A 6,082-nucleotide genomic window follows, 5' to 3' on the forward strand; every position below is an offset into this window, starting at 1 on the left:
GGGGCTTCCTGTACAACTAAATGTTGACTACAGCAATTTTTAGCTTATTTTCGTCAAAAAAGACCCTCCAGCGCCCAAACGGTGAGAGATAGAGCCAAACGGACCAAAGTTTCGATCAAAGGAGTCTACTTCCACGAGTTATCCCTTAGGAGATCCTAAAAAAAATATTTTTTTAAAACTATTTTGACCTATCCTCTTTTCTTTGATACCCCGTTTCAGCCCCTTAGGGTTGGTTGCCAGGATTTGCCGTAGGCGTTCCTTTCTAGGAGTGAACCTTAAGATACCCTGAAAATTTGAAAAGCACATCTCCTTCTAGTGGAACAGACAGACAGACACACAGACACACAGACACACTGACAGACAGACAGACACACACGAGGTCGTTTGCATAAGCCCGCTAGATAGCTTTTTCAAAGCAGAAGGGCGGGCTAAAAAGCATTTAAGCGGGCTTATGCAACCGCTCTCGTGTCTGTCTGTCTGTCCGTCGTCCGTGTATCAAGGGAGGAGATGATCTAGAGGTCTACAAATTTCAGGGTATCTTAGGGGTCACTCCTGGACAACGAAACGCCTGGTGCAAATCCTGGCAACCACCCCTAAGGGGGTGAAAGGGGGTAACAAAGAAATAGGGGTTGGTCCAAAAAGTAGGAAAAAAATATTTTTTTATGGTGTTCTTAGGGGTAACTCGTGAAAGTAGAACCCTTTGGGCGAACATTTTGTCTGTTTGACTCTATCTTGCACCGTTTGGGCGCTAGAGTGCTTTTTTCGACGAAAATACGGCGAAAATGACCACGTTGCACATAAAGACGTTTAAGGAGGCGTCCAATCGTAAAATGTCAGAGGGAGTACCGCCCCAAAATAACACATTCTGAATAAGGAACTACCCTCGGATTTGCCGTATCTTTCACTGTTTTGGCCTTAGAGGTGGATATGTTGAAAACAATGGCAAAAAGTCAAGTTTTAAGACTGTTTGACAAACAATATACAATCTAGAAACTGCTTGGGTTAATTTTTTGTAAGCAAAGCAGAAGGGTAGGGTGTAGTCACGGTGTTGCCCCGTTACAGTCTTTTGTCATGTCCAAGGAGCAAATTTGTAGGGCCGCAGGCCCCCCACAGGACGCTTTATTTTTACTGAAATATGCAAAGTGATATACCGGTCACATTATTTATTTGATGATGCACTTCAGTAAATCGCGAGACTGAAATGGCCGGCCGAAGGCCCGACCATCGCCGCCGGCAGGCCAAGCAGGCCCGGCCCCTGCCGAACGGAGTTGCCGGCGCAGCGAAGTGGAGCTGGCAACTCCGTTTGGCGGAAGGGCGTGCCTGCTTGTTTTACACCCAGAACAGTCTGTGCTTGAAAGTCTCAGGTTTCTTTTTTGCGCTCAATTCAAGCCCAATTTAGTCTTGAAACAAGATCATGCGTATCATTCAAGCGCGAAGGGGAATGATTTGAGAACAAACTGGCGTTGATTTGAGCCTAAATACTCGGGTACGATTGGGGTTGAGACTATCAAGTCCATAGCACTCGATTCAAGTACATTGCGCATGATACAAGAGCACGCCTTTTAGCAAGCCCTTCTGCTTTGAAAAAGCGGGCTTATGCAAACGACCTCGTGTCTGTCTGTGTGTCTGTCTCTCTGTTCCATGACAAGGAAATGTGCTAGAGACTTCAATTTTTCAGGATATCTTAAGGTTCACTCCTTAAAAACGAAACGCCTAAGGCAAATCATGGCAACCACCCCTAAGGAGATGAAAGGGAGTAGGGTTAGGGGCCCAGTCGGCCCAGTAGTCGACAGTACACCAGTAGTCGACACTTTCAACATTGCGATTGATTTTCCGCGAAGAAGTTAACGTTAGAGTCTCGCGCGTTTTGCCGGGTTGTAGCGCACTCTATTGAGATTATAACGAACCCATTACCGATTCTGTGCCACCTCCGGGAGCCGGTAGGGAGCGCTTCGCACAAAACACTGCTCGTCGCGTCACATCGAGCCATCATTTCTTAGCTCCGGAGTAGTGGGCAGGTGTTTGCTCGGAAGGTTCTGTGAGGCTGCCATTCACTCGAGTAGTTCCGGAGGCCGTTTGTGTTGTTGTCAAAGACATGTATTATCTTCCCCTTTTAGGTTTTTGAAAATTTCGGTCAGGGGCGTAAAATGGTGGTGTCGACTACTGGGTCAGAAATAGACATCTGTTCCAGTAGTCGACACTCACTTTATTTTGAGTGTGTGCTCCCTTCATACAGGCTTATTCCGACAACTAGGGCCTTTTGTCAACGTGAAATGTTGTTGGGATCGCGTGCCCTTCATTTTCTTGTTCGTTACACATCATAATGACATCAGTAAGGCACCAGGTGTCAATACTGTGCCGAATGGTAGAGTTTGCGTTCAGTGCCCCATTTGTGCAAAGTATTTCTCTGAGAATGTGCCCTGGTTGCCTGAGAAAAGTGTCAACAGACGCAAGGGTCGAGGGGGGGGGGGGTGGAACCCTAATTGCACCGCCGCGGTAGACACGTTCACTTTGCCAAAAGTGTTCGGATTTTGAGCGGGCTAGTTCCTAAAGTGTTCTACTTCCAAAATGATGTGCAAAAATATTTTTTTCAGATTTTTTGGACCAGGGGAAAAGGTCCCCCAAGGCCTTCAAATTTAACATTGGGCTCTTATGGAAGAAAAGTCCAAAAAGTAAAATTTGCCATTATCGGCTTCCAAATGCAGTTATAAAAAAAATCTCTTTCAGAAATGGAATCTACGTGTCAAAACGCATCTGGAAACGTGCCACACTTTATTAACACACTATTCGTATTTGTACAATTTTTCTAGAATTTTCCATGAAATCAGCCTTTTTCGCCCTTTTTTCTATAGCAGAGCTCAAGAACCTCTGGTACGTCTATGAAGTGTCGCACGTCTCCGGATGCGTTTTGACGCGTAGATTCCATTTCCGAAAGAGTTTTTTTTTTTTTTAAATTGCATTTGGAAGCCGAAAATGGCAAATTTCCCTTTTTTGGCTTTTCTTCCATAACAGCCCCATGTTAAATTTGAAGGTCTAGGGGGACCTTTTCCCCTGGTCCAAAAAATCTGAAAAAAATATTTTTGTTCATCATTTTGGAAGTAGAACACTTTAGGAACCAGCCCGCTCAAAATCCGAACACTTTTGGTAAAGTGAACGTGTCTACCGCCGCAGTCGTGCCTGTCCGGGCGGCTGGCCGCTAGGGTGGAGTGAAAACCTGGGATTGAACAAGTTTACCTGGAATAAAGTACTTCAAGATATCCTAAGACTTGCGGCACAGTCCATTCTTGACTCATTGTCTGACCTTCAACCCCTCTCTAAGGGTTCGAAGTTGGGTCATTGAGGGAAATTGACACTTTTCACCCCGTTGGCCCCCGTAGGCACAATCCCGGTAACGGCTATATGCGGTTCGGTGTGGAATTTATATAGGGAGATAACTCAGGAGTCGATACGCTGTGCGATAACATCTTAAGCTTGCCCACAAGACATTTTTGGTGGCAAACTAAGGTTTAATTACCAAGCTATTGCCGGCACTCCCCGGTTTTCGTTTGTCACATCGTGTCGTCCGATATATTATCAGGTGCGCTTTGACGCGACAGAACTGTTTCATTTTAGACTTATTGCGCTAAGAAAATTATTTTCCGATATATAGCCGAAAAACGGCGTTTTTTAGAACTAGAAAAAATTGTTTTTCACCATATTTCAAAAAAGGTCGCCTGCACTGAGAAAAATTTTTGGTGCCAGGCACTAAAACTTTTGTGCCCAGATCGAAAGTTTTTCGACGCACTAAAGTGTTTATTTCCAGGGGCAAAAGGCGTTTAGTGCGCCGGCTTTGGTGCCAGGCGCTAAATAGATCAGGCAGTGGCACTAAAGAATATGCAAGCTCAGGCATTAACTAAGTCTTTTTTCCCGAACGTTAACTGGGTACGATGACATGGACAATATTTGTTTTTCTGGATTTGGTCCAAACTCTGCAACAAGGGAGTGAAGTAGTGCAGTTGTCTTTCATGCGGGTGGAATGGCCTTGCACTTGTCTTGTCGTGCACGAAGTTCCTATTCTAAAATTTGCGCCATGGTTTCAAATGGCGGCGAGTGGCGGCACCCAACCGACAGATGCGCCAGTGATTACGAGAAACTGCCCAAGCACCTGATGCTGTGTGCACCCGGGGCACCTAGCGAGATGTAAGGCAGGCATTTCGATAGTGGTGCAATCTAGCGGTGACATCCGAACTACTCAATCTTGCATACTTCGTTCATCAAACAAAGTTCACCTCAGCCTGTAGCACAAGACGTGTTTGGCGCCTGGCGCTAAACCCCATTATTGCTACACCTCGGAAATTCTATTGGCCAGCACTAAACTTTTTGTCCCGGGCATAAAGTGGGACGCATTAAACAAGTGTTTAGTGCCGGGAACCAAAAATTTTTCTCAGTGTGAAGGCTGAAAACCCCGAACAGCACCTCGCATAGAGGGCCGCATGATGGCCAAAAAGGCGACCGAGAGGCATAGGAAGGTAGCCAGGCTGCATGGACCCGTCAGACACGGCAATCCGGGTAAAATGACAGAGTATCGACTACTGGACCGAATGTGTCGACTTCTGGGCCAATGGAAATTGTTTTTTGTTATACATTTTGGTGTACAAAAAATGTATTTATTTCCATTTTCGACCAATGGGGCATTAATTTTAATCCTTCCACTACACCACCGATTTTTTTCCTTGACGCTACCGTACACACACGCTCCGTTGTAGGCAATTTTGAAAAGCCTTGCTCTTAAACTGTCGCGTCGACTACTGGGCCCTATGTAAGAAGAAGGGAGGCAAAGCAAGTCAACAGAAAATATTTTGTTAATGATCTCCTATGGGATAACTCGTGAATGTGTAGAACTTTTTGGACTGAAATTTTGTCCGTTTGGCTCTATCTCTCACCGTTTGGGCGCTGGAGGTGCCTTTTCGACAAAATTACGCCAAAAATGACCATGTTGTACATAAAGACGTACAAGATGGCCTCAAATCGAAAAATGACAGGGGAAGTCACATCCGAAACAGCACATTCTGAATCAGAGACAATCCTTGGGATTGCCGTATCTTCCATCGTTTCAGAGCTAGAGGTCGGTATACTTAAATCAATAGCAAAAAGTCCAGTTTTAAGGCTGTCTGAGAAACAATACAAACTGAAAACTGTGCTTGTTATTTTTTAAGCCCGCCCTTCTGCTTTAAAAAAGCTATCCAGCGGGCTTATGAAAACGACCTCGTGTCGGTGTGTCTGTCTGTTCCACTACAAGGAGATGTGCTAGACACTTCAATTTTTCAGGGTATCTTAAGGTTCACTCCTAGAAAACGAAACGCCTACGGCAAATCCTGGCATTCGCCCCTAAGGGGCTGAAAGGGGATATGAAAGAAAACAAGCTAGGCCCACTCTTCCGCCAATCCAAGTTGCCAGCTCCGCTTCGCTCCACCAGCAACTCGGTTCGGCAGGGAGCGAGCCTAGCTTGGCCTGCCGGCTTTCGGCCCGTCCCTTCTAAATTTTCATGGTGTAATATAGCTTCTATCGGAAAAGGGAGTGACAGCTTGCTTTGAACCATCCTTTTGTCAGGTGCCTTTGCTGTCTACTTCGTAATCCCAACTGAACAAACGATGCATTCTTTTTATACACTGAACATCTTTGCCGCAGTTTGTAGAATACATGCAAGTTATGCCAAATCCCTTCTTAGCTTTTGACGTAAGCTTATGGATCCAATAACACACCTATGAAAAGATATATAAGACTAAACCCAGAAGAAGTTAAATATACTTCCAGGCATACTCTGAAATAACTCCGAACGTGTCCGCAATGATTTTGCTACAATTACTGATGAAATAAATGTTTGTTTGTTTTTGCATGGGAGTGTACACACTTTATTAATGATGTGCCACCATAAAATAAGCCGAAATAAGCCCACACTTCTGCTTAGAGGTAAATTTTGAACCGACGGCATACTTCTCAGACAAAAGTGTACTCCTAAAAAAAATTAAAAAGGTTGTTTTGGCCATTTTGGTGATTTATTACCAAAGTTCCTTTTTGTAAGTAAACAGTAGAATCCAAACGG

General features: G+C 44.8%; 1 protein-coding gene across 7 annotated transcripts in view; it reads right to left on the bottom strand.

Annotated features, from left to right (window-relative positions):
• Positions 1-6,082, bottom strand: part of LOC127750282 (uncharacterized) — a 69,028-nt gene that overhangs the window by 29,503 nt on the left and 33,443 nt on the right. The window lies entirely within an intron of this gene.

The sequence above is a fragment of the Frankliniella occidentalis genome, unplaced genomic scaffold (genome assembly GCF_000697945.3).
Source record: "Frankliniella occidentalis isolate FOCC.00 unplaced genomic scaffold, Focc_3.1 Scaffold164, whole genome shotgun sequence".
Taxonomy (NCBI): Eukaryota; Metazoa; Arthropoda; class Insecta; order Thysanoptera; family Thripidae; genus Frankliniella; species Frankliniella occidentalis.